The sequence below is a fragment of the Balearica regulorum genome, chromosome 15, assembly GCF_011004875.1.
Source record: "Balearica regulorum gibbericeps isolate bBalReg1 chromosome 15, bBalReg1.pri, whole genome shotgun sequence".
Taxonomy (NCBI): Eukaryota; Metazoa; Chordata; class Aves; order Gruiformes; family Gruidae; genus Balearica; species Balearica regulorum.
Window position 1 is genome coordinate 16,937,705 of NC_046198.1, and position 26,605 is coordinate 16,964,309.

Consider the following 26,605-nt stretch of genomic DNA (forward strand, 5'->3'; position numbering starts at 1 on the left):
AAAATCTCTGATGTGCCGGTGACAGGTCTCAGTCTAACAAGGCAGTCAAATTCACTGCTGGTTTCTTTGACAGACTAAATGTAGCTGACTACTAGAACCGTGTTACGTGTCCTACAGCCCTCTTTCGCCTCCTTTGTATGCCGGTTGTGGCACTCAGCTGTTTAAGCAAAACCTCTGGGGCCGTGTATTTTGTTCTTGGGCTGGCGACAGGGCAATAGTCATCGCGCAGTTGTAGTCGATCCAAGTTTTAGTGTCATGCAACAGCGTAATGCAGCAGGATGCTTGAGATCAGCAGCTGAAAACACCCAGCAACCACCACGTACACATTTTATAGTGGTGTAAAACATTGTTAAAGTGGATACCAAATGGTCTGTAAAAGCAAATGGGTCAGGTGAATATTTTAACAAAATGGGTAGCTTGTTCTGTTCCTGGGCTGTAATTTTTCTAATCATCTCGGGACGCCCCACGTCATCAGTCCTGTGACTGAGATGAGAATAGTGATGCTGTTGGTGCAGTCATGCTGGTGGGATGGACGTGGGCCTTTGCTTTGGTGTTACAAGGGCAGGATTCAAGTTCTAAGTCTACCTTAGTTATGTTTTATTGAGGGTCATATCTGCTGGCGCTGTGCTTAATCATCGTGTTTGCACTCCGGTTGTATCTGCTGCGTTTGGACAGGGTGCCCTAGCAGGGTATGTGACCTACCCAAAACTTTCTGTCTGCCAAGGCGGTGCTTTTCCCCACGGTTGGGTTAGTGTTGTGTGGGGCAAACCATGGAAACGGAGGGTGTTTCTGGTACTCTGTCATCTATTGCTATTCCCTCTTGGGCCTTCATCATTTATAACCAGGAGTGGATTTGTTTCAAGTCTCAATTTATTTTAGTGTTCCCACTCTGTAATCCCATCATTCTACAGAAAACTGTTTCTCCAGAAGCTTGCAATCCCCTGCCTGTGATCTCTAGATGTCTCTCTTGCCCTAATATAAGAAAATACGAAAAAGGCAGGAGTAGCAAAACACTTGGTATGTGATCTTGGATAGAAACATGTACGTGCAACACCCTTGGTCTTCACCTCCCCAGCTAGATTGGGGTGGGATTTCCCCTTTCTACTGTGGGGAAACAGCATGGAATAACCATTCTTGTTGTCTTCCACTGATGCAAGTAAATTGTGCTTTTGGCTGGACCAGGCTGTAAGCAGGAAGGAGCGAGGATTGTATCTGGGAGCAGGAGGAGAAAAGCAGGTGACAAGTGAGGTCAAAAGAAAAGCTGCTGCTGAAACCAGTTCGGGGTGCTTTCCCAGTCTCGCTAGCTCTGCGGATGGAGCCTAACTGGTGTTTGGTCCACTGTTTTGTGCAGTGTAAGTTTGTTTTTAAAAAGCAAAGTCCAGGAGAATCAATGAGAACTTTAGGTTTTTAGTGTCTTTACAAATCAGGCCTTTAACCATAAGAATGAAAAAAGTCATGGGGAAAATGAAAAGATTTCCCCCCCCCTTTTTTTCCCTACACCTCTGCAATTCACATGGATGCTTGTCTCCTCGCTTGCAATAACATGCCCGGCCGTATTCTTGCATAACAGGATCCTCGACATACAATCCACAAGTCCGCGTGGGCTGGTAATTAGCGCTGGCCCTCGTTCAGTCCTTGGGATTCCTTCCTCAGGGCAGCACCATTAGCCCCTCCGTTAAGCACCTGCGGTCTGAAAGCATTGCCACCTCGCTTGGGCAGGCTGCGGGTCTGGGGGCCGACTGCACGTGTCGCTTGGGTTTGTGCGGAGACCTGTGTTCGCTCTGGTGTGGGCGGGCAGGCGGATCTGTCCCTCTTGGGCAGAAGTCAAGGCTTTGCTTGTTTTCCACGACCGGAGGGGGGTTTCTGACTCAATTCTATTTTCAGTTTAATGTGAAACGTAATTATAGTCCAGCCCAGGTAGCGGGAGTTTCTGAGTTTGGTGTGACACCTTGCTTGCTGTGTTTGTGAAGCATCGTCAGGTGCAAGATGAGATGTGCGTGGTAGGACCACTAAATTCATCTGCTGCCTGCCAGGCAGACGTTTGCTCTGGGAAGGCAGCAAAAATCAGGAGACTATTTTTAGCTCTGAAATACTTTTCTTCAATGACATTCAGTCCTCGCCAGCCCTTGATGAGCAGAGAAATAATCCCTCCAGGGAGCAACCGAAGGTGCCTGGATCTATGTGCAGCTGCCGGCAGCTCCCGCCGTGGCCGTGGGAGCACCGGGGCAGCTCCCGGCACAGGGGCTGCCCGCAGACTTCACCTGATGGCAGGCACCGGGTGAGGGCGAAATGCACACGGGGACACTCGGAGCTGGAATCGGCAGCACAGGAAGGTATCAGAGCTTGAGGAAAAATGACTGAGCCTGTTTTCCTGATAGAGACCCAGTCCTGCCGTGTGGGACGTGGGGCCGCGAGCCCGTGGCAGGTCAGCAGTCAGCCTGTTCCGTGCCCAGGTGGGAGAACCCACCTTGCAAATCGGCAAAATGTGAACCCAGCGCTGGTAGGTGGCAGCTCCAGCAACAGAAAGATGCAGTGATAGCAGGTAACACTCCCTGATAGCTGAAATAAAAAGAATTAAATGGTACAAAAGTGCACTTTAATTGCTAACTCCCTCCTGTCTGCTTAAATCACTAGAAATAAAGGTCTCCTCTTTAGTGATGAGCAGTTCCAGGCAGAGCAGACGTGATGGGGGAAACATGTTTGGAATAAATACTGATGTGAATGACACTTATTAGCTACAGTGTGGCATATTTATTTCTCTGTAGTTAGCATAATAGCACAGCTTGAAATGAGAAGGGTTCTTTACTCGTGTCTGTGTGTGCATGCATAAAAATAACAATGGATTGTTATGGGCAGAATGCAGATGATTTTCCTGTCTCTGCAATTAGCACCGGCGTTTGGATGGCATCACTTCTTGTGGGAGGTGAGCGAGTGGCCTGAGCATGGCTGTGCTTTGAGAAAACCTTCCCTTCCTTGTGTCGAACAGGAGACGAGCGAGACAACGGCGCAAGAGGCCGGTTCTTCTCCCTGTCTGTGCCGGAGAGCTGCCTGCCCATGGCAGCTCTGCTCTGCTTTTGGGTGTCAAGAGCTCCTACGAGGGTGAGATGCCCCTCGCCACCCCCCCGGGACTCCTGGCAGCCTGGCTGCAGCCAACAGGCTTAACTTGAGCTGTGGCTGGAGCGTGAGCGGAGTGGAAACATCCTGATTATCTCACAGGAATTAATCGCAGACGTGTGGGTGGCCGGGTGAAAGCTTTATTGTCTTTGGAGGAGCTGGGCGCTCCAAGTGGAGATTGGTGATGGAGATAAGGTTGGCTGCTTGAAGGCGCCGGTTACCTGCCTTCCTGCTGATGGGAACCTCCTCATCTTATTCTTGTCCTGCCTTCCTGTGCTTGTGTGCCGGGTGCTTTCAGGTGCCCCATCCCCGGCGCGCTCGGCTGGGAGCGGTGTCGGGGGCTCCGCAGGGAGGTGCTCGCGGCTGCTGGCGGGGTCTGCTGCCCTGCCTCTTCTGACTTCGTGGGCTCTGGGCAGATCCCTTAGAGACCCAGGCCCTGCAGTAAATTTGAAAGGGTTGATCAGTTCGACGAGGGCTTCCCGCTATGGTTGCTGTGCCTTCCCCAGGTTTTGGGAGCGAGGGAAAGTTTTGCTGGGGGTCCGTGTGCTGGGCAGACAGTGGCTGCGGGCAGCGCGGGGCGAAGGGCCCCCTTGCAACACCTTCGGCCGAATCTCTTAGCGCTCGAGCGTTCAGTGGGCATCGTCTTTGAGTTGCTGCTTTGCAGCAGCAGTAACATTTCTCATCTTTTCTGCGTACATTTTAACATAAGAATGTGTGGAAATGGCCAATCTTGGACCTTTACCATCCTGTTTAAACGTTGAGTGAAACTGGCTGGTGGATTGCAGAGCTGCTCAGGGAAGGGAAGACAACAGGGTGGGTGGATGAAGGGACTGTCTGAGCTCTGTTTCCTTAAGGAAAATCCTTAGGCATTTCAAATGAGAAGAGCCAAGAGCTGCTCAGGTTGTCTGTGAATGCCGAGTACTGTCTCAGGAGCCGTTTTGGAAGCCTTTTTGTTGAGAGGAATAATTATACTGTGGCAGAAGTATTTCATTGCCAGGTATTTGCCTGCCTTATTTGTACTGTATTCTTCCACTGCTGAAATGTAAGATGAAAAACTGTAAGACATTTATGCCTAGGAGTAACAAACTTTCCATTCTTTCCAAGTTTGCTTGATTGAGTGCCTTGGTTTAGAAATACCATAAAAGTGCCAGGCCATAGCTTGAAGTATCTCATTACCAGGTGTCAGGCTGCTTATGACTTTCACTCAGGGATTGTTAAGGGGTTTTTTTTCCTCTTGGTCTTCTAATGAAAATGCCAAAGGGGAAAAAACTATTATAAAAAATAAAAAATGCTGCTTTGATTGAAAATAAAAATGCTGAGCCAGCAGTGGCTTTCAGTAGTGCTTGCTCTACCGTTTGTTAGTTCACAAGCCTACGGGATGTTGTACGGTGTGAGGGTCCTGTACGGGCACGGACCTGCTGGTTTTCGGCATGCTGGTGGGGCTGCAGAGCCAAGCGATGAGCAGGTGGTTTATGTTTGTGGAGGGACCTGACAAGTAAGCAGGGAGGAAACCCCACAAATGCTGAGGTTACAGCACTGACTTAGCTGCAGTTGGACAAGTGTCCACCACAGCACACAGGGAGCATGGCCAGCTGACGGGACAAGGACCTTGTTGGACCTTTTGTAGCTGCTGGTGGTCTGTGACAATGTGAGGACACTGTTTTAATGCTCTTGCCTTCCCTTACAGGATTGTCTGCTCCTCTAGCTTTGGACACTAGCACAGTATGTGATGTGAGAGAGCTTAAGGCATTGCCAGGCCCTGTGTAACAGGGCCGTAGGACCAGTGAGGCCGTTGTGGACCTGTGAAACATGGCTGAAGAAGCAGCTGAGAACTGGTGGTCCAAAGTATGAGCAGGCAGTAACGGTGCTGGGAAGGAAACGTGCGGAAGGCTAATGCAGAGCGCTGCCAGAGAGGCTGGGCAGAACACATCTCCTCTCGCTGAAAGGAGGGAAAAGGCGCTTCTCTGGAGACCTTGATCGTGATTGGAGAGTCACGTGCCATCTTCAGAAGCCTCCTGTCATGGAGAAGATGATGCTCTAGACGGATGATCTTGGCCAGCCCCAGCCTGTACCAACTTTGGGTGGCGTCAGGATCCATCTGCAGTCCCGGACCTCAGCAGTGCTCCCCTGCTGCCTCGGCATCTCCCAGTGCCGGCAGCAGACGTGATGGTTTGAGGATCTCCATGTTATGCTGGAGAACGTGCTGTCAAGGATGGAGGTGTCACCAGCACCTGAATGCGCTGGCTGCTGGGAAGCCTGCGATCCTGTTGCCGCCTCTGGGTGAACAGGAGGGTCTCTGCTGCCCGGGGCATGCAGGCAGAGGTGTGTGGATCCACCGCGGTACCGCTGCCCCAGAGCAGCCTGCGTTTGTGGGAGGTTTTTGCGGTCCTCCCCTAGGTTCAACTGATTGCTTCTTCGGGCCTCCCAGAGGCTGCAGTCCCTCCTTACAGCAGTGCTGGCACTTTCCACAGCAGGGAAAGGGAAACTTGGAGACGTGGCAACCAATTTGCAAATAATAAAACGCTTAAAGCTCTATGAAAAGCATCTTGCATGGAAAATCAGACAGGGCAGGAAAAACAGCACTTACCATCAACATAATGCAGCTGAAATCTCTTTCTTAGAGATAATCATCTCTGACTCCGGCAGTAAAAATAAAGGACAAAAGCTGGAAGAAGCCAGAAAGCATGGTCGTGGGAGTGAATCTTGGTGAAACGAAAATTAAAAACACAATGAAAGGCATAGAATTGCCTTAAGTAAAAACAGAGCCGTCTGCCTAGAACAACTGAGATTATATGGGAAGCACATGGGGATGTGGGGAACGGGCTGAGCGTGGGGCTGCAGCGGGGCTGGGGCTGTGCCAGCACTCAGCCATGAAGGATGGTGGGGAAAGAGCCCCTGCCTTGACCTGAGCGGGAGCCAGATTTCAGGTGTCCCTTTGCAGTCTAGGAGACATGCAGGTCCTTGCTTTCAGCACATGATCTGAAGGATAAAGTAATTTCTGGCCTCTCTGGGGGATAATGGCCGATCCTGGCCAGTGCCTATTCCTGCTTGGTGAAGCTCATCCTGAACTGCTGACCTTTAATGGACAGCGTGTGCTGAACCGGCCTTCCTCCGTGGATCTCACTGAAGCTCACATTTAAAGGTCCGTGCTCAGTCCTCATCCGAAGCTCGAACAACGGAAGGGAAGGTTTCCACTGGCGCAGATCCTGACCCTGCCAGGCTGCGGTGCGAGGCAGCGCTGCCAGCTGAGCCAAACTGGGAGCAGCCCGGGGAGTTCCTGTTGTCCCTGCTATTAGGCAGCACGATCTTGTGCAAATCAGAGCCACAAAACTGGGCTCTAAATGTTGTCTCCCACTTCAGGTTTTAAACAGTCATTTGGAGACCTTCAGTTAAAAATGGATATCTATTTTTAAGTGCTACAGGAGGTGCACAGCCTTTTCTCAAAAGACGCCAACGTATGGTGCGAATACCTACGCCTCGTGATGATTTTCAGGCTGACCTTGATGGATTTGTTATGCTAAGCGTCATAAAAATCAACCTGGCCGATCAAACTACCTGCTGTCCCCTGCAACGCCGAGCAGTGGCCGGGCCCCTTGCTCCCGTGGGCAGCAGGACACAGAGCCTACCCCGGCTCTCCTGCTCTGCCCCGGCTGCTCCCTTCCAGAGCTGCCTCGGTATCTTCAGATGCTGAGGAGAAGTGTCTCCTAACTATATGCTAATCACATTTTCAAAGCTTCAGCTGATGTTGAAATGATTCAACTGTTGCCTGAATTCTCACACGCTTTTGTTTGTTGCCTTTTGTGTGCTGCGTATAGCTTTTCATATGACTGGGCCTATTTTCTACCAAAATCACGGTTTGGGAGCTGCCATACAACAAAGGACGTTTTTATCCTTTTTGAAGATCTTTTGAGTTATCCTTGGCCCCAGCTATCTGAAATACAGACTCATGCACATATATTCTCTCTGCAGGCAAAGAAGGGAGGCAGGAATAGACTTTATGGCTGTGGTTCTAAAATTTTATTAGTCAAAGGGCTGCCTGACCTTCAGGGAGAAAAAAAAATATCTGGGAACCATTGTATCTGATGCTGCCACCCTGGTGTTCATTTATGGCCAAATAACTTCTTTATAGGATTTTTTTTTTTATTAGTTTTGCTTGCCCTTTTGTTTTCTTGCTTGCCTGGGTGGGAACGTGCTCAGTAACCGTCTCTGTCTCTCCGTGGGTCACTGCCCTGTGTCTCTCACAGCACCCTCGGCCCCCGCTGAACGTGGGTCTGCACCCCTCGTGTCTGCCGAGTTGAGGAAAGCAGTCGCTTTTCTGCAGATGCTGTGGTGAAATTATTTCTTTTCTTAGTCAAAAGATGCTGCGTGCCCAGCCCAGCCTGTTGTCTGATCCTGAAGAAGCGCTCTTTGTGGGATTTTTCTGTGGGTTCAGCCCCTCACAGAATACCTTCACCACCTCCTCCCACGAATGAGGAACATGACAAGCAACTGCCCGGCTCCCGGCCCACCCAGCCCTTTCCAAGGCACATGGCTGCCACCTGTGCCAGGTCCCAGCACGCAGGGCCTCGCCCGGAGATGGGCTGCTCTGGGGAGGACACTGTGGGGATCCCACAGGGCTGCTGGCGGCCATGGCCCCCCTTCCCCCTGGGCCGGGACCATCACACGTGGCTGCTGGGGAAGGCTGACATGGAGGGCGGCTGCTGGGGGTTCCAGCTGTCCCAAGGGCCTGGTGCTCTGCAGGCGCTGAGTCTCCTCTTGCTTTTCAGCCGCCCTTTCCAAACCAGTGGCCTCTCGGGCCCTCGTGTGTCCCTTCTGCCCAGCCATGGGGGCTGGCCTGGCCCAAACCCGCGGGTCCCGAGTGGGAGCAGCAAGGCCAGCGTCCCTGGAGGGCGGCCAGCGGCTGGGGTCTGTGCCCCAGCAAGGGCCCTGCCTCGGGGTGAGACTTTGAAAGAAACTGCGGCACTATCTGCTCTGGGTGATCCTGCTCTAGCCGGGGGTTGGACTAGATGATCTCCAGAGGTCCCTTCCAGCCCCCACCGTTCTGGGATTCTGTGTTTCTGTGTGTAATTTTGTGTAATTCAAGCACCAGAGGGAGCGACTTGTGCTGGTGGAAGATTTGTTCCGTGCCCCCTCTCTTCCCTGTGCCGCTTTTCTTCCCCGCCCCCCCCCCCCCCCCCCCTTTAATCCCCATCTTTCTGGGATTCAACTTTCTATCCTGATCTTCAAGGGCCAACACAAAATGCTTCCACAGCTCAGGAAGCTGCACAGATTTGCATTTAAGGTATTTAAATATTTAACATATTTAGGGCCGAATTAGCAAAGGGAGACAAAATTGGGAACAGACCGAAGAATAAGTGTGTGTGTGTGTGTATGAAGGAATAAAGGCGATGCTTGCAGATACACAGGGAAAATAAAACATGGGAAAGAAGACAGAGTCCCTCTTTGTTGTCATATCAAGCACACTGTGACTAATGGTGATAATTTTTTTCCCCCCATCAGTACCATAATAGAAGAATAAAACTAATTGTCATCTGCCACCCACTGTTTGTAAAGCAGCTTCTCTTAAATGGTTTTTATGTATTGAGTTCAGCTGTCAAAAGGAGCTGCTTTTTTCATGGTCTGCAAAATGCATTTCAGTATGAACACAGCTCGATGCAAAAGGTCACCCCATCAAAAATGTTTTCTCTCAGTAGTGAGTATAATGGCAAAAAAAGGCATTTTGCAGTCTATTCTCACCATTTTACTTGATATTTCTTAAATGGTAGACAGCTGGAGATTAAATTCCCTTTGATGGGCAGAATTTGAGGGAGACTGTTTTGTAGTGTACGTTGGGTTTCCCCCTCCTCTCTTCCATGCTGCGGTATGGGCTCCTTAATAGCTACCTATGACGGGTAGTATGAGCCATAAAAAGAGCGGGAGACAGAAGAAAATTGCCTATTGTTTTTCAGATTGGCTATTGTTCCTTAGGATATTAGTAAGTGTTCCTGTGTGTGCTAGTGTTTTAATGGTAATTTGATTCCTGGATACTTAAATTACTCTCCCTGTCAGTGTTTCCATTTACCTGACGCATTCCAAATGCGAAAAGACTTCTGGAGCCAGCCTACAGAGCGAGGGAGACGACGGCTACCGTAAATACTGCTACGGACAGAAAGCGGAGGTCACGCAGCAGCGAGAAGGAGGGTTCCTGCTAACGCTTCCAAGGGGTAAGGCAGTCTGAAGTTACAGTTACAGGTATGCTCATGCAGGGGTGCCTGCTCCGTCCCTGTGCTCCCAGACCTGCTTGGAATGTAAGCTGGTGGGGAAAAAAGGAGTCTGTCTTCTGCTGGCCATCTGAAAGCAAGTGTCGTATCTTTAGGGGTATAACTTGCATGTTTCGCCCATGTTTTTACAACAACTTTCCTAAGTTTTGTAATTGTGGAGGGGAAATTTCAAGAAGGCTTTACACGCCCTGAGAGGAAACGGTTTCTGCTGTTGTGCTGCCTGGATTAACCCGTGGTGACCTTTGCCCAAAGGACTGCGTGCAGGCAATGAAAACAGTGGCTCTGCATCAGCCCCTGCCAAACACACACCAAGTGATGTTCCGGCAAGGGGAAGCTCAGGGTAGCTGAGAATCTAACCCCAGCTGTTCTCTCTCCCCTAGGAGGAGGAACGTGTCTTTTAAAGACACACTTGTCTTATAATTTCATCTGTAGTTTGATTGTGTGCATTGATTTAGGCTTCACTCTGCTTATGTGCACAGAAAAAAAAAAGCAAGCACAAATGGTGCTAAGCCTTGAGATTTAAGACCTGCCATTAAAGGCAGTCCTCAGGAGAAGTTCACGTGGTAACGGTGATTGGTGATCAAGTTGCCCTGGCAGATTCAGCAGCGGTGGTAGGTCACCCTCAACAGACGAGAGGTTGTACCGCCTTGAGGATAGGTGAGTGGTGTCAATCTGCAGGGAGAACCGGGGCTTGCCTCAGTGAAGGTAATGGTGTGTCACAGCAGTGCGCTTGTATGGAGGCACGGGCAGACTGTCTCCTTGACTTTGTGTGAAAGCAGTCAGGGCATAAAGCCAGTTTGGAGATCTTAAACATCAGCCTTCAGCTGGGGCCCTGGGTGCAGAATGAACCTGGAGTGTCTGAACCACTGAGCCTGTTGCTGTTTGATCTGTTGGTGAGCAGTGGTAATGGATGGAAATTTCTGTTGGACCAGCTTCTGAGGCTGCAAGGGGCGGCTGGGGGAACGTAGACCACACCTTACCTGCAGGGAGGTACCAGCCAGTAAGCCCCGAACATCTTTTCTGGTGGTAGGAGTGTTGCTTTTTCTCAGCCACCCATCAGAACAGAAAACTTCCAAGTCTCTCCAGGCCTTACTCTTCTCTTAAATGTTAGATTTCCCTTTCTGAAAGGGCAACTGTACTACATGCAAAAGATTCTAGTTCCAAGTCTGCTCTGAGTGCAGCAGAACCTGCTTTGTTCTGCTGTGCTAGCTAAAACGTGTTGACAGCGACGGGTGTTGAAGCCCCGGGCTGAATTTACTGGCCTGGAATTAGGCAGAGGATGTTTTGCAAGGGTGTTCCAGCCCGGGAAAACCACACAGTCTGGTCTCTTCTTGCTTCTGCGCTGCTGTACAGTCCAGAGAGCTCCTTTGTTTTAAGTTGTGTTGTTCATGGCAGAGTTACATGGGTGAAGGAGTCCGTCCTTTGTCTCTGGGCCCCTCCGTGGGTGACAGTGCCACGAGAGGGCAGTGGCCACCAAATAATGTCCGGCCAGAAGCACAGAGTCCAGGCAGTGCATGTGTCCAGCTCTTTGCTCTCTGGTGTAAGGGTGGGAGCACAATCCAGCCCCTAAATGCCAGCCAAAGCACTGCTCTAGCTTACACTTGCCCTTTGACTTTCAAGTAGACCCGTTCCCATTTCTCCATTCCCATGTTGTTTGAGCACCTCAGTAAATTCAGGGTGAGAAATGACCGTATTCCTGATGAACTGTGCATTGCTTTACTGTGTGCACGCTTCCAGAGACTTACTGCCTCTGGAGGGCTCGCTCCTGTTCAGGCTGCACCTTCCCTGCAGGATTATCTTGCACGTTTCATGTAATGGTGGGTCTGTCTTCTTTCCGAGATATTCAATTTTTGACTGACGCTTTGCTTTTCTATGCCTGGGCTCCCTGGCTTGGACAGCAGGAATTGCAGCCTGAATAAAAGCTAGATCACTTGAGTGACGATGGCTCCGCTGCCTTCGCACAGATATCTGTGTCCAAAGGGGCAGAGAAGTTTTCCTGCAGTTTGTTGGGACAGACTTTTAGAGATGGGCAATAAACCAAGGGATATATCTGTTAACATTGGTGCTGCGTGTCTACAGGAATTTGCAACACCAGAAAAAGCCCAGAAGTGCTGGTAGATCTTTATGAGGTGCCAGAATTGCGTCGCTAATCCTGGGCCTGGAGGAGCTGGCCCGTGCCCCAACCTTGCTGCTGTAAAGGAAAGGCCATTCAGATCCTGGTGGGCTCTGTAGGCTTGGCCAGTTCAAGAACCAAACCAGAGGCAGACAGACATGTCTTCATCATGCAGCTGATGGCTTTTTGCTGTCTTTGGTGTAAACAGCGTAAAGCAAGAACCATGAATACATGGTAGACATGTGAAATGTCTGATAAATGGGAATAAATGTTCCTGGGTGGCTCTAAGGAGAATGGCCAGAAAAGACAGGATGGCTTCTGCATTCTGCAGCCAAGCTACTGAATGATCTGAGGGCAGGCCAGGAGGATGGAAAGAAGGCAGGAATCACCTCTGTTCTGTTTTTCTGCTGATAAATCAAGCACGACAGCACAAAACTTAATAAAGCACTGTGACATTTTAGGTAGAACATTGTACATGGGTGAAATGTGCTGCCTACTCACAATGGAAAGCCTCACTTCCCAACGCAGGAGTCCACTGCTGTCACGTCACTGGGGCTGTGGATACCATGTGCCATAGATTTGTGTAGGCAAAATGTTAAAACCTCCCCTCTCAAGTTCTTCTCTGTAAAATGGATTTTGCTTCACCCAGCAGGGGTGATGTGAGGATATGTTTGTTGATATTCTTGGGGTCGTCATCTATTTTTGGGAGAGTGTTATGAAAGGCTTGAATGGGAAATTCTTTCTGTCAAAGCATACCCATAATTAAACCGGTCTGTTTATTCATGAGTTCAGGCAGGCTTATTATTGTTTTTTCTAACCTTGAACTAACAGATTGTGCAATGTGGTCTGCCACACATCTGCTGCTCCATGCGTGCTGGGAAGGGTGGACACCTGGTGTCAGTGGAGGGAGAGTAGTGGAGTGGAAACGGTGGCCTCACTGGGAATTTCCTTTGAAGATAAAACCCCTGCATGGCTATTTGTGAAACGTTTCTTTTGAAGCAGCAGCATGTGTAGGTTTGTCGTCAAGCAGGAGATGTTATAAAAGCAAATAACTGCAAGTTGTCCAAGTGCTTAATGAAGATCCATTGAGTTGTGACAGGTGAACTCATCTGGCAGCAGCGCTGGCTGCATCGCTGTGTCGCATGCTGGTGGTTGTTCTTGAGAGACACTTTTGTACAGTGTACCTGCTGCACGTGTTGCTCCTCCTCGGTGTAAGACACAGGCTGTTTCTGTCACGTTGTCTTGTGGGTCAGATAGGAAAATTGCACATGTAGTCACGTGTGAGGACCACAAGTGGTTCTGCTCTCCTGAAGATGGGGGAAGAAAGGGGAATGTCCCCTTGCAGACAGAGTTTGGTAGGAAGGGGCAGCGACCTGCTGGAGAGGGGTGGATGCCTTCATCTGCCAGCGTGGACACTTGAGTCTTTGCAATACATAAATCAAGGAAAATGTGTGTGCTTTTCTCATTGTGTCAAAGCCAGCAAGCCCTGACCCAGCTGGAGGAAAATAACAATTGGAACAGAGATCTCATCAAGCAAGATGTTCCAGCTCGTTAGAAAACAACCTACTGTATGCTTGAAAGGCACCTGCAATGCATAAAAAGAAATGGCTTGCTCTTGTACTGGAAAATCTGAAGTAGAATAGGCAGATATGACCTCATCTCTTCATGCTGGAAAACTACTGCCACTTGGTGTTCTTGCCATCTTAAAGTAGGTACTGGGGAGTCAGTGATTTGGGAGCAAGTGTAAACGTGGCTCAGTTGCTTATCAAGTTGGAGCAAAGTCTCTTGGTTGGAAGTATATACAATGAATGGAAAAGCAAATGAACAAGCAATATTGTCTGGCTTTTTAACCGGGCTCTTCCAGGGGTCTGGAAGGCTTGGAGGGAGGAATTCAAAGTGAACTGTGTTGCCTGACCCTTGCATTGAAGGCAGCTATGGTCTTGCTATTCACAGTACAGACTTCTGGTCTGGTGCCCCACCAGTTCATTTGGGAAGCGTGGTCCCAGTGATAGACACTGCCACAGTGTTTAGGAAAATGAGCCGGTTCCACGACGCAGGCACAGCGTACTGTCTGGGGACGATCTGAGTGGGCTAGCAATAGATGGCACAGATGGCTGGATCAGGCTGTTCTCTCCTCATGCCAGTTCAGAGTACTGGGCTCGTGCTGTGATTGCAGAGCTGGGGGGACCCTGTCAGGCAGATGTGGAGGTGAGGTCTGCTCACAGGCTGCATGCTTCTGGGAGTGGAGATCATCTCTCTGTGGTGGGCTGCCATGTCAGAGGTCTTTTGGCTAGGATATGGGCTTTGGGAGATGACTCTCTTATGAGCAAAAGACAATTCGGCCCAGCATCTCTGGTACTGCAGCCATTGCCAGAGAGTGCACACACAGAGAGAGAAGTTCCTCTGGTGGCAGTGGCTGGAGGGAGCTGCAATCTGTGTGACTAATTGTCGTGTGTTTCACTCATGAGTGTTGAATATACCTTTTTCTTCAGCAAATTCCATAGTTCTGAAAAACTAAACAGAGTCTGTTTCTGAATATAAGAGCTCAGGAGCTCTGAGCCTGGCGTGGTCTGGAGGTCCTCAGGTTCCTGTAGGCTCTGCCAGGGGAGCGAGAGCCAAGCCCTGGCTGGGGAAGGAGCTCCTTGGCTTCAGGCTCTAGTTTCACAGCAGGACACACGTAAGCCAAAGGCCCTTAGCCTTGAGGCAGGCCGTGTGGGACGGGACCACTGAGGTATGTCTCTTTGGCACGTTTGGATGGGTAGGGATAGACAAAGCACATTAAAGTATATCACCCGGCAGTGACATACTTCCTGGTGGGGAAGTCTGCCACTTCCCCAGGGAAGCTATTCCAATGGTTTTAATTACTCTCTGTGCTGGGAAACGAGCTTTTATTTCAAAGCTGAATTTGTTTGACTTCAGTTTCTGCCCATTGGGTCCTATTTTGATGAGGCTTACTCTTGGCTAGCTCTTCCATGTACAAGTACCTGTGAGTATCAATCGAGTTATCCCTTTGTTTTATTCAGATGCGTTGAATTCCTTATGCCGGTCTTTGCAGGAATTGTTCTCCAGGCCCTGGTTTTCTTTCAGCTCTCATTTAAACACATTTCCGTGTCTTCCCATTCTCTGAAAGATGATTTTTTGGTCTGGACGCAGTTCTCCTAGGGACTTCTCAAGCCTGCATACAAAGTTAAGATTGCTCTCATGCTGCCTGGCTCTTCAGTCATGCAAGAATGGCATCAGCACTGCAGAGATTATTACTTTCTTCTCTGCATCCTTATTTTCTGTCTTGTAAACACAATGTTGCCTTTTTGGTTCCCAAATCGACAGCCTGGCGTTGTATCCTGCAGCAATAATCCAGCAAAGCCCGTGCTCACCTCGCAGCAGGTCTGGGTGGGAGCTGGGGCTACCTGAGACTCGTGGGTATTGGCACAGCCTGCCCCGTTGCTGTTTGCTACCAGGGCCGTTGTCTGCGTGTTACTAGCACTCATGGAAACGGGAGACTTCTCCCTCTCACCTCCGTTTCAGGACAATTTGCTTTGCAACTTAATTGATGTTTGTCAACATCAGAAAATTTCCAGCTAGAAAATGTCTTTGGGCTTGGCTAGGTTTCAGCAGAGTGGGGAAACAGGAACTGCTCTCACTCCTTTTGTTGGGGCTTTGCTGTCTATCAAGGGAAAGGTGGGGAAGGGAATGTGGAGGGGAACCTGGGTCTGATACCCACCGTGAAGGCATTAGGGCACCACTGAGGTGGTTTGTTTCATGGGCGTTTATAGGCAGTTGCAGAGAGGAGCTACTGAAAGTGATTCAAAGCAACCATCTGCTGTGGGCAGGCTGTGCTGCTCTCCAGAAGAGCCATCTCTGTTTATGATGAATGTTTTCCTTCACTACAAACTCCCTTATTTGGCCACTTACCACAAGAATTGGTTAACCCCTTGAAAACTCTCGCAAAGTGGATAATGTTGCAGGGAGTCCATGTTTAATTAAAGGTTAAATTAATGTGTCTGCCCTGCTGTGCAGCGTAACCCACCTAAGCAAAATCTGGGAGACCCAGGATCAGAATAGTAAAGGTCTGACAGTAGTGAAACAGAGCTGGAATGGATATCAGGTCTTGTTCTTCCCACCTGCTCTGCGTCTCTACCGTCTGCAGTGTCTGAACCTCACTAAAGCTGCTGGGATTTCACTGCAGTGCTTGGGCATGTGCTTAGTTTCTAATTTCTCAGATTTAGGAGGGACTGAAATATTTTGGTGAATGGAGAGCTTTTGTCAGAAAAAAACCCCAAACAGTATGGAAATCTGAACCAGAAGGCAGGGCATCATTTTTTGCTGTTTTTTTACAGAGTTTATGTTTTTCTGTTTAAAGGCAAATATTTCTCCTTGACACCCTGCTTGAGGACAAATAAGGTGATTGCTCCTCGTGGCTGTGCTGGTTTCCACGTTCGAGTCTGCGGCTATAATGGCAGTTAGATTAAAAAAATAATTAAAAAAATGGCAGACGGTTGGGCGGAGATGGGGTGTTAAACGTTGCGGAGAGCATGGAAACCCTGTGTCAGCCCAGAGCTTGTAAAGGGAAAACCATCACTTGGCAGAGACAGCTTAATAGGCTTGTAAAATCTGGCACCATCAAAACCACGATTTGGGTTTTATCAAAGCATGGCAGGGGAGCCTTGAGAAATGACAGCTGTATTATCTGTCTTCAGATCATTCTGAGAGCAACATCAGGAGCAGGCTGGAAACAGTTCAGAAAATAATTTCATATTGAGGGTTTTCTGGGGGCAGAGATGTATAGGGAAAATTGAAATGAAAGAATTAATAACAGTATCGATAACCTTCCTACAGCAGCTATCAGGCATGACATGAAAATGACTTCAAAGTTGTCATCTACTGTGTATTTTGTTCCCGTCAGGAAGGTTTGAGGGATGAGAGGCGAATCCAAACAAGGCAATTAGAAGACTGGAGCATGTTGGGGAAAGGTGGGCTGGTGTGTAGAACCTTTCAATGCAATTTTCCCTGCCAGACACAGGGGCTGGGCCAAATTCTGATATAGTGAAGGAAATACCGACGCCAGCAGATTTCTGGAGTGACGCCAGTGATTGCAGCGTCAGCTGGCGTGCACAAGCGCTGTCTATGCAAGGTGCTGATGGTTGCAGCAAAAGAGACCGCGCAGCTCTTCTTAGAAGCGTATCCTAGAGGCACAAGACTCTAGCTAGGGTTTCTCACCACCAAAACCTGTGAGTCTTTGAGTATGATTCAAATTCACTGCAGTCATCGCCAAGATTTCCAGTACTTTTTCTGGGCTGTGGACCAATCCGGCTTAGTCCAGCCCAGTTAGCGTGGGTGTAGGGGATGGTAAAACGTCCCACTTTTTTTTCTATCAGTGTATGTTGACTCTGAGCCATTTGTACTCGTTTCTTTTTCTCCAGGATGACTTGACTCACAGCTAGGAGTTCACTGAACTTGTCTCGGGCTTTGGGGCTCTGGGCCCAAACTGGAACTATCCGTAGCTACTGGAAAAGGGAGCCCAGCACGTAGGTTAAACCACTTATAAATGATGGCATGGCTGAGGCAGCCAAGCTCTATTTCTGAAAGTGACTTAGTCACTTGAGGAATGAAACTGCACTGAAAACGTTCCCCTTCCTGAGGTCCAAATGCTTTTCAGACATTACCTAAGCCATCAGGCTGTGATGGGACAGACAACCGGGATCCCACTTGCCAGTTGCAGGTCATTAATGTGCAGAGGAGAAGGGACTCGATTTCCAGACTTTCCCAGAAACAGCAAGTTTCTGTTGCAGTTTATGTTCAAACTTAGCCTGTGAATCATCCAGAATCGACATTGGGTTTTGACCTATATTTAGCTATATTTTTGCCACATAGCTGGCCAAACCTGCAGTGTTTCCAAGGTAAAAGGGAAGAAGTGAAGCCTGCAGTCTCCATTTTCTGAATTAGCAATTGTGTGTCTGAGACCTTCACAAAACTGATCGGAGACACAAGTGAAGAAGAGAAACTGCTTGCATGAATGCCCAGTGAATGCCGAGGCAGTTGCGGTATCTGTTTATATACAGAGAAAAACGACATGAGATGAGCAAGTTAGTCACTTTAGCAGGAAGTCAGTCATTAGCTTCTCTCTTGCTCTCAGAGCAGTCTCTCTGAAATTAATTGGTGACTCCTTCATAATGGAGACAGATGTAAATAAAGAGGTTTACGCTTGCGGATGGCGCACAGGCACTGAAAAGCAGGCACTGCCTTTGCTGGAGGAGACAGGCTGAGGTCTGCCAAGCAGCTGGAAGTTGCTGGGGAAGCAGGGAAGCGGTTTGACAGCTGGAGGGAGGTTGGCAGCCTGGGTGCAGCTCGGTCCCATGCTGCAGTAGCGAGAGGACCGTATGCTGTTCAGTCCCGAGCCGTGGTCCACACCAGGAAGCCTCCGATGTGCTGGTGCTGGGAGCTGTCGTGCACACAGGCTGAAGCCAAAGGATATTTGTGCTGCTAGGGTTGCTAGTGAGGTGGGAATGTGCCATTTCTGTAAGCTTGGCAGAGGAGGAGAAAATGCCTTTTCGAGGAGAAAAGGTCAACGTATTCACTGGCCACGGCGCTCGGTGGGTCTGCTTGCCAAAATAACCTATGTGCACCCAAAGTCCGAAAAGACCTCTGTGGCACTGAGTCTGTCATTGTAGGTCCTTTCTCCCTTTGAACACTTGCTTTCCTTCTGCAATGTGTAGTTGGCTGGGAGTTAATCAAAGGTAGCTTCAAAAGATCAAAGTCAGATCCAGTCTTTATAGCATTCATGCCTCTGCCATTCAGTTTATGCAGATATTAATGAGGTGCGTTTTATATGGCCTGACATTCATGTCTTCTGTTTACTCTAACGAGATTGTTCTGCTGTCCCTCTTGTTTTAATAAGCAACAGAGTCTCCAAGATCATGTTCTACAAAGATGTTTTCCCACTTTAGGATTATCAGGAGAAAAACTAGGAATGATAATTTTAACAGGCATAAAACATCAGGATCTTGCGTCTGATGCCTTCAAAGCAGTGCATTCTCCTCTGCTTTACCTACTTTGTATTATCACAGCTTTTGGGCTAACACACACATTTCTTGCCCTTTTATCTCTCTAATTGTTTTCACAAGTTCATTAATGATTTTGCAAAAGCTGTAGTGAAACTAAATGACATGCTCATAAACCTTTAAAGGAGAATATACCCGGCCGGTGATGGGAAAAGTCTCATTAGTCTTTTCAAATCACTCCCAGCAGGTTTTTCTGCAGATTCGAACTTGTTAGGCGCATAAATATGCTTCCCTAATTCAATCAGCTGTGCTGATTGTGTGGCAACTGAAGTTTGCTCTGCTTTTAAGTAGCCACTAAAATCACCTTCCTAAAACAGAAGTTCTGAGAGCTAGAACCGGCCTGAATTCCGAGGTTTTAGGGTTTGGTTTTTTCCAATCTGTGGAATTTCTTGGGCTACAGATGTCACCTATGCTTTGTTTGCAAGAAAATCCTGTGGTAGCTCTTTGGAAAATCACTGGGTTTCTCTCTGAGCTGGGAATAGTGAGGTGATGATGATATAGTGGCTGCAATATACGTTCAGGCCAAGGCTTAAGGTGGTGTGGGAGTTCTGCTGGGACAAGGACTAAATTCTGTAGGATGATTCACAAAGTGATAAGCGAGCTCCTTTGTGGTCTCTGCACACGTGCGCAGGGCAGAGAGAAGAGCTGGGTACGAATGAAGGCAGCTGCAGCATCCGCAGGAAAATGTGCAGCACGTCCCATGCGAGATGGTCCAAACCTCGGTGAGCCCTGCCAGGGTCATGCCTGGCCCCAGCGAGGAGGTTAAAGAAATCAGCTTTTCTCAGTGGCGTTCTCCAAGAGTGCTTTGGGCATGAGGCAGCGGTGGAGGGCGAGCCTGATAGCACCGCCTTTCAGCGCAGCAGGACGCGGGGGCAAGCGCGGAGGGCTGGCCTGGGCCAGGAGGAGGAGAAGGGCTGGAGGCTGAGCAGGGCAGGCGTCCAGGAGCGGAGGAGCCCAGGGGAACCGAGACCAGAAGGCTCGCCGCTGCTGCAAAGCGCAGGGGACATCCCGAACTGCTGGAGCAGCACGTTTCCACCCTCCCTCATCTCAGGGCTGTTCTTTCTATGCTGAGATAAAGAATGAAAATGATTTTCCCAGTCTTGAGAGTGCTTTTCCTCTGAGCTCATCTAGATGAGGATATTTCTACCACACAAACCTTAATTGAAGTATTTGATTTCACTTTTGTATGTGGAGTTAATTTATGTGACACAATTAAAATACATTTTATTTATACAATAGGAACTTAGAACTGGAGTAGGTGATTAAAACAACTGAACAGCCTCTTCTGAAATTTTAACTTTGCTAAGAGCATAATGATCCTTTGACACGATATTCTAGTTGAGCGGTTTTGAAAGTAAGTTAAATATAAGGATGCATTTCAGATAACTACTTTACCACGCAAGCTGTGTTTTATGCCTGACACTAGAGATCTTGAAAGAGTTTTAATTGGACTAGGCAGGGGTTACTAATATATGTTTTGGGCCTTATTGCTCAAAGTTGCCTGAATGAAGTTGAACTGTCTGGTAGTGTTACTGCAAAGGGGCGAAAAACCCCTTCTGGCTGCGTTCGTTGCGTGTTACGTTGTCACCTCTCCACGTAAAGCTGCTCGGCACCAAACTGGCATTCTCGCATTAGGGAGTGAGTAGCCCTCGGTGACACCGAGGAAAACCAAACCCCCTTCCCCAAGGAAGGAAAATAAGCACATCCAGACTCAAAACTAGAAAGCAAACTGCATGGCGTCGGGTTTGCGTCAGTACCAGTGACCAACAACGCGCTCTGCGAGCGTATAGCAGAGACCTGAGAGACCCCTTTTATGTAGCAGTGAGCACAACTCTTAGGTACCTGTCTTGTACGGGCCTTTCTTGGAAAGGGGAATCAGCCATAACTCTGTTTTTAAGGTCTTGCTTTGCCTGAGACTTTGCTGAAGCTGTAAATGGCTATTTTTGGTTGTTACAACTGACAGCTGTCGTAACCTGCACTTTCGCGCAGCGCTGCGTGGATCACAGTAAAGTGCAGCCGTCAGCCCCGGCTAGCCCAGAAAACAAGGCGCGCATCTGCTGACATTTAACCTCGACTCTGCTGAAAAGAGCAAAGCCCTTCCCGGGGTTGATTGCTCAGCTGAAATGTCTTGGGCCGGATGCCACACGTGTAAGACTCTCCCGAGCATGGCAGGCGCTTGCTGAGGGTGCCCGTAGACAGCCTGCAGCCCGAACCGCAGCCTCTGCATCTTCCGCAGGCCGGCGGGAGCAGACAGCTGGGCAGGCTGTGCCCTGAGCGGAGCTGGGGACCCCTCTGCTCCCCAGGACCACCTGTGCCGCCTGCATTGCCCGGGCTGCTCCCCGCCGCTGCCCCAAGAGGGGCCGATAACTGCGGCTGTGCTCAGGCTTGCGCATCCCCCGGCTAGTTTTGCTAGCTGGACGGTCTCCGACCGCTTTACGGTTTCTCTGGGATCAGAGGTTGAGAGCTCAGTATTTTGCAGAAAGGGAGGTCACAGGGAAGCGTTGGTTTCTGCAGGTCTCCCAAACTGGATTTTGTTGGGGACCATCTGAAACTGCAGAAACAGGATTCTAAGTTTCCATTTTAAAATATGTTTGGCTAATGTGCTTGAGTCTGCAATAAAGCGTTCAGGATAAACTCCTCAAAGTTGGTTGTTGTTGCTGTTTGTTGGTGAAAATGTTGAAATCTTGACCTGACTTCTTGGGATGAACTGGGGAAGGTCAAATATCTTTTTTTTTTTTTTTTTTTTTCTCCCTTAAGGGAAAAAAAATATTTTCCACACAAATCTTTTGAGCCCTCATTATCTGAAAGTCACAATTTCCAGTCACTGATCTGGCTATTTTAGTCACTTTTTTGGTTGCCTATCTTTGATTTATTGTTCTCAGTTTCTACAACAGAGCAAATTTCTCCTTTCTGACAGCGTAGTTGTGCTGCTGTGTTACTGTGTGCAGTGTTCTGACATCTTTGCGTAAGAGGTACAGTTCAGTGGAAAGTCCTTCCGTTACAAATGACAAAATAATTTCCAATTAATTAAGTTATTGGATGAATTCCCCCTTTGTTCTGCCTGAAAATGGCTGTGAACAGATTGCTAAATTCTCAAACGATTCATTACAACAAATTGTTTGTGAGTTTCTTCCCTAAATAATTCCTGGTCTGACCAGAACAAACAGTTCTGAATGTGTGTGTGGAATTCATAATTTCTTAGTTTCTTGAGTGGAGAGAGGTTCCCCACTCCATGTGACCGGCAGGTAGCACAAGACATGACTCAAAACTCGCTTTTGATCTGTGCTTTAATACTGAGATGTTGGGCTGAGACCTGAGTTTTCATTGTCTTGAGCGAGTGAGCCCAAAGAATAGATGGTGGGGGGGCTAAACCTCACTTCCAGGTGGATATTTGCCATGGGGATGTGTCTGTGCAAGAAGAGCCTGTGTACTGGGATTAGCCGCTGTAGACAGAGAATTTTAGAATTTCCAGATATTGTAAGTGGGAGGAAAAAAAAATATGGACAATTCTTTGGTGGAGGAGGGAGAGGGGAGCAAATGGCACATGCTGTGTGGCCGGGATCTGAGGTATAAGGCAGCCCAAAGACGAGGAGCTGGACACAAGGACGGGAAGCCAGGACAGACCGGCCACGTCGCTTGTGTCTGGTAGTGCTGGTAGAGGTTGTGGGGGGGAGCGCTTGATGGGCAAATCATCACCCAGCCTGTCCAGCTAGTGAATATTACAGGAGCTGAAAAATGAATGAGGACATAACAGAAAATGTCACCGACTGTGCCAGCAACTGAAAAGGGCTGAACTCAGCGGTGTGACACTGGCAGCCCTTTCCATCACTCTGCAGCCACCACTCCTCCGTGCTCCTTGCAGGCAGCTGTCAGATAATCTCGATCTGCATTCCTCTGCTCTTGGTATTTGGAAACAGCGCAGGATGCAGAAAAAGAGATGCCAGTTTTTGCTTCTGAAAGCAAGCATTCTGTTGCTCTCTGCCTCTGGTGGTTTTGTTGCCTGACTTAGTATAAAAGCTAGCTGGAGCATTTTCTCCGCTGTACTCTTAAATTGTATTTTTACATCATTCTTCCTCTCGTTACAAAGAATTGCACGTGGCCCTGCTACAGTCTGCCTGTGCTGGCTCGCAGTTGGCTGTTAACGCAAAAGCGAGCACCAGCTAATGAAGACGGAAGTGTTGGCGTTCAGCATTGCTGATTTCCTGGTGTCTGGTCTCAGTGTCTTTGCCCCCCCCCTTAAAACCAACCAGGTAGCATATGCCGCAATGGTCACTTTGTCAAAATGTTGGCTGTCCTTCTAGATTAGTGCAGCGCCCAGACCAACTGCACTGGCAACGGCAATCAGTTCATTCTGCCTCTGTTAATTAAAATAAGCTAAGAGTGTTTCATGTTATAGTGGCTTTTAAAAACATGCGAGGATACTTGTGTCTATCAGCCTGTTCCCACGGCTGATCTTTGTTGACTGATTCGCGTTGTGTCTGTGTAACGGTTGCTAAATCTGGAGTGAAACAGGAACAATTAGTGAAACCCAGAAGATTTCTTGCTTCTCAGCTGTCTTTGGCTCAGTGGCAGCTTATATCTCTACCATCTCTCTTGTGAAGCATTAAAATTAAAGAATTGTCCCTTGCTGCTTGGGTGGTGGAGTGAAAACTGCTGAAGCAGGAGTCAGTAGATGGCACTGTTAGACCCTGCTGGGGAGGTTTCAGGCAGGTGAGCAGTGCAGGTACAGCTCCGAAAGGTGTTTTGGTGTTTGGACTTGGCTTCTCTCCTGAGCAAATTTGTTCTAAGTGGCAGGGGGAGCTTTTGTTCCCTTAATCTCTGCTGCCAGGGTCCGGCGGTCAGGTTGGGGGAATGCGTCCCGAGTGTTTTGGCAGGGGTTACTGCTGGAAGGGTCCAGCCTCTGAAGGTGTTTTCCCACCTCTGCTCGGGGACCAGGTCAGACAAGGCAGTTGGCGTTAGCTCCACAGACATCTTCCTCCGGGCATGGTAACCGATGAACGTGCCCAGCTGGGCTTTGCGAGGATAGGGGATGATGTTTCAGTTTTGATGTCCGTGAAGGTCACCGGCACGTTTCTAAGGGGCAGGGAGAGCCGTGGCTGCTGGGGGAACCGGCCCGGAGGCAGCGTGCTGCGGAGATCAGCACCGTGCTTCTCTGTGCCAGCCTGGCTCGTTCTGTGTGGCAGTAACTCTCTAATACTTCAAAATTGCAATGTGGCCTTACAAAGAATAGCCAGTTCTGCACTGCTGATGAGATAGCCTCATTTCCTAAGGGAGGATTCCTAGAAAACTAACTAGCGTTGCTGTAAAATGAGGATTTGTGGTTTAATAGTTATCATGGGAGCAGCTCCAGGAGTCCCTCTGCTGCGCAGTCACCATCCTGCACAGGGTTCTGTTCGAGCAATGCCTTTCTTCCAGCTTCTGGAGCAGGCACCGAGCTTGACATCATGTTCCTCTGTCCACGCACCGTAATATTGTCGGCGACATTCAGTACTTTGGGGATTTTTGACTGCTGACTTTCAGTGACATTTGGAGCAACCTCCATGGCCAATGCGAGATACTCCTCTGTGCTAAAGAATATAAAAGAGACTGTTGCATTTAGTGTATTGGAGTACATGAGACGCAGCAGCAGTTTGTGTGATTTATTGGGAAGACAACAATGTGCCATAGCATGTCCTGTAAATATAAGCACAAACAAATCATGCTACCTCCAGCTGTAAATTTCCTTTAGTGCTGAAGTGTCTAAATTAATAAATGCAGCGATAATGGATTAATTCAAACAATACGTTCCATCACAAGCTACTTGGTCATGAAGATGGGGGCACACTCGGCTGCCCTGACGAGGATATAGGACTTGAGATGATGGTGATGCAGGACAGAACAACGTGTCACGTCATGGCCTGATGCCCTTGAGTCTGCAGGAGGTGGTTAGTCCTGAGGAGACTGGAGAAAGGGGCTGCCTCGATTTCTGTGCTGTAGACCGCCCTCTCTGAACCACTTCTGCGTCTTACAGGAAAGACTAACTTGCATCTGTCACTGGCTACCACCCCTTGACCTCGCTTCTTTAATGCGTATCAGGCAGAAGACAAGTGGTTCCTAGGTTGTAGTGTCTGAATCCCTCTCATGTTGGATTCTTATTTATTTTTGCTCTCTCCTTTATATCTGGAGGGTGGGAACCAGGAGGATTGCTCTCAGTTTCTTTGGACAGATTCCGCAAAAGGAAAAAACAAATAAGTAAATACATACATTTTTAAAAACAGTATTAATTTTTACTTGCGGTGAGGGTGACAGAGGAGAGAAGCTGGCTGGTGGGAAGCAGTGTGGCGTGTCTGTTATCACATCTCGTACAAAGTTTGATGTAGCCAGCTGGCAAATACCAGCGACTCTCCTGAGCTCATAGCTCACCCTGTTTGTGTTGACATTTCTGGCAAGGAAAGGTAAAGAGTTATCCCAGCTGCAATAACCTGTGAGGTCTCGCTTTGCGTTTCTCTTAATTTGCCTGAAATTAAAGTCTCACTCAGCAGGAGCGATTCACGTGCCAGCGTTTCCCGTCGCTCCGACTGGCTGGGGTCCTGCGGTAGGAGGATGCTGTAGCACCTGTAGCGATCCACTCCCAGCTCCGTAACTGCACACCAGTGACCTCGCAACTCACACCTTCCTTTCCTCGCTCTTAAAACCTGACAGTGTTTTAACCCGGCTCCCTCCCAGTGCAGCACGGAGCTGGTGTGAGGGGCTGCAGCCCCCAAAAGAGCAGCAGACTGAGCCCTGCCATGCTGCTGGAGAGGCAGGTGTGGGGATGCTCAAGGAGCTCCTGCAGAAAAGCCTTTAAATGAGTAGCTGGACCATGTGTCCTTGTGCGGGGACTTGCTGGTTTAGCAGGGAGGGCTCAGTGCTCCCGTGACTAAGTCACCCCTCTCACACTGTTCACAGCATGCCGTGCTGACGCTGTTTGCAATTTGGAGTCAATTGGGATTGATTTTTATTACGAGTTTGATATTAGCTGCTAGATAACATAGAGAAGCTTTCCCTGAATTCCTGGCCGAGCACGTGAGATGTTGCTGATGGGCAAAGGCAGTGTAAAAACACCCTTAACTCTAAAGCAGCAGCTGATGCTGACAGTGGATTTCCTTTGAACTACCCGAGTCCATTGGAGCTCCGGATGCCCTTGCACAGAGCCCTTGACTTTATCATTAACACTGAAGGCTTTGGGCCTGATTCTCTTCTCCTGCCAGACTTATCCTGAGGTGACATTGGAATGATTTTTCCTCTTGATTCTTATATATCAGAGCGAGACAAAAATCTCATTTCCAACATGAAAACCAAGAAAAAAACCCCCAAAACAAAAAACAACAAACACCCCCCCCCAAAAAAAAAAAAAAAGCAGCAGCAGCTACCCAAAACTGACAGGCCTTTTGCAATACAGTGGAAATATAAGGCACACTCGATACAAAATTAGTTGGAGTTGTTGGGAAACTTTACTTTCATTGCAATGGTCTTTGGACCTAGGGTATAATGGCATGGCATTTTGTCTTAGCACATGAAGCCTCATTAAAAATACTGAGTGGCTGTGGGATATTGGACTGGTATTTTAAATAATGATAAAAGAACCAGTGCTGAAGTCTAAAGAACATTTTATTTCTTGAAATAGATGCCAGAAAAGCATCTGCTATTTAGTAATCTAAATTTTGCTGAACATATTTCTGATTAAATACTTTGTCCTTTGAACTGCTGCTGTAGTTTAGGTGGAATATGTCAAGTAGTTCTGTCATTATCTGATGTTCTTTAATAGACTTAACTGGAATCTTATTTATGGATCAGATCTATGGGCCAAATAGCAGTAAGAAATCCTTTTTCTTTCTGATAAGATGATGTACGTACCCTGAGAAAAGCAGTGGTGGCATGCTCTGCCAGCTCACATTCTCCTCTTGCTAGGGATCTCTGTGATGTATGTAGACAGAAAAATAAATGCAAGGGCAGGTTTGCTTATGGCATTTCCCACTTTTTTAATTATAATACAATTTGCTGAACACAGATTACACTTTTGGAAGGGAGACAAATACAGT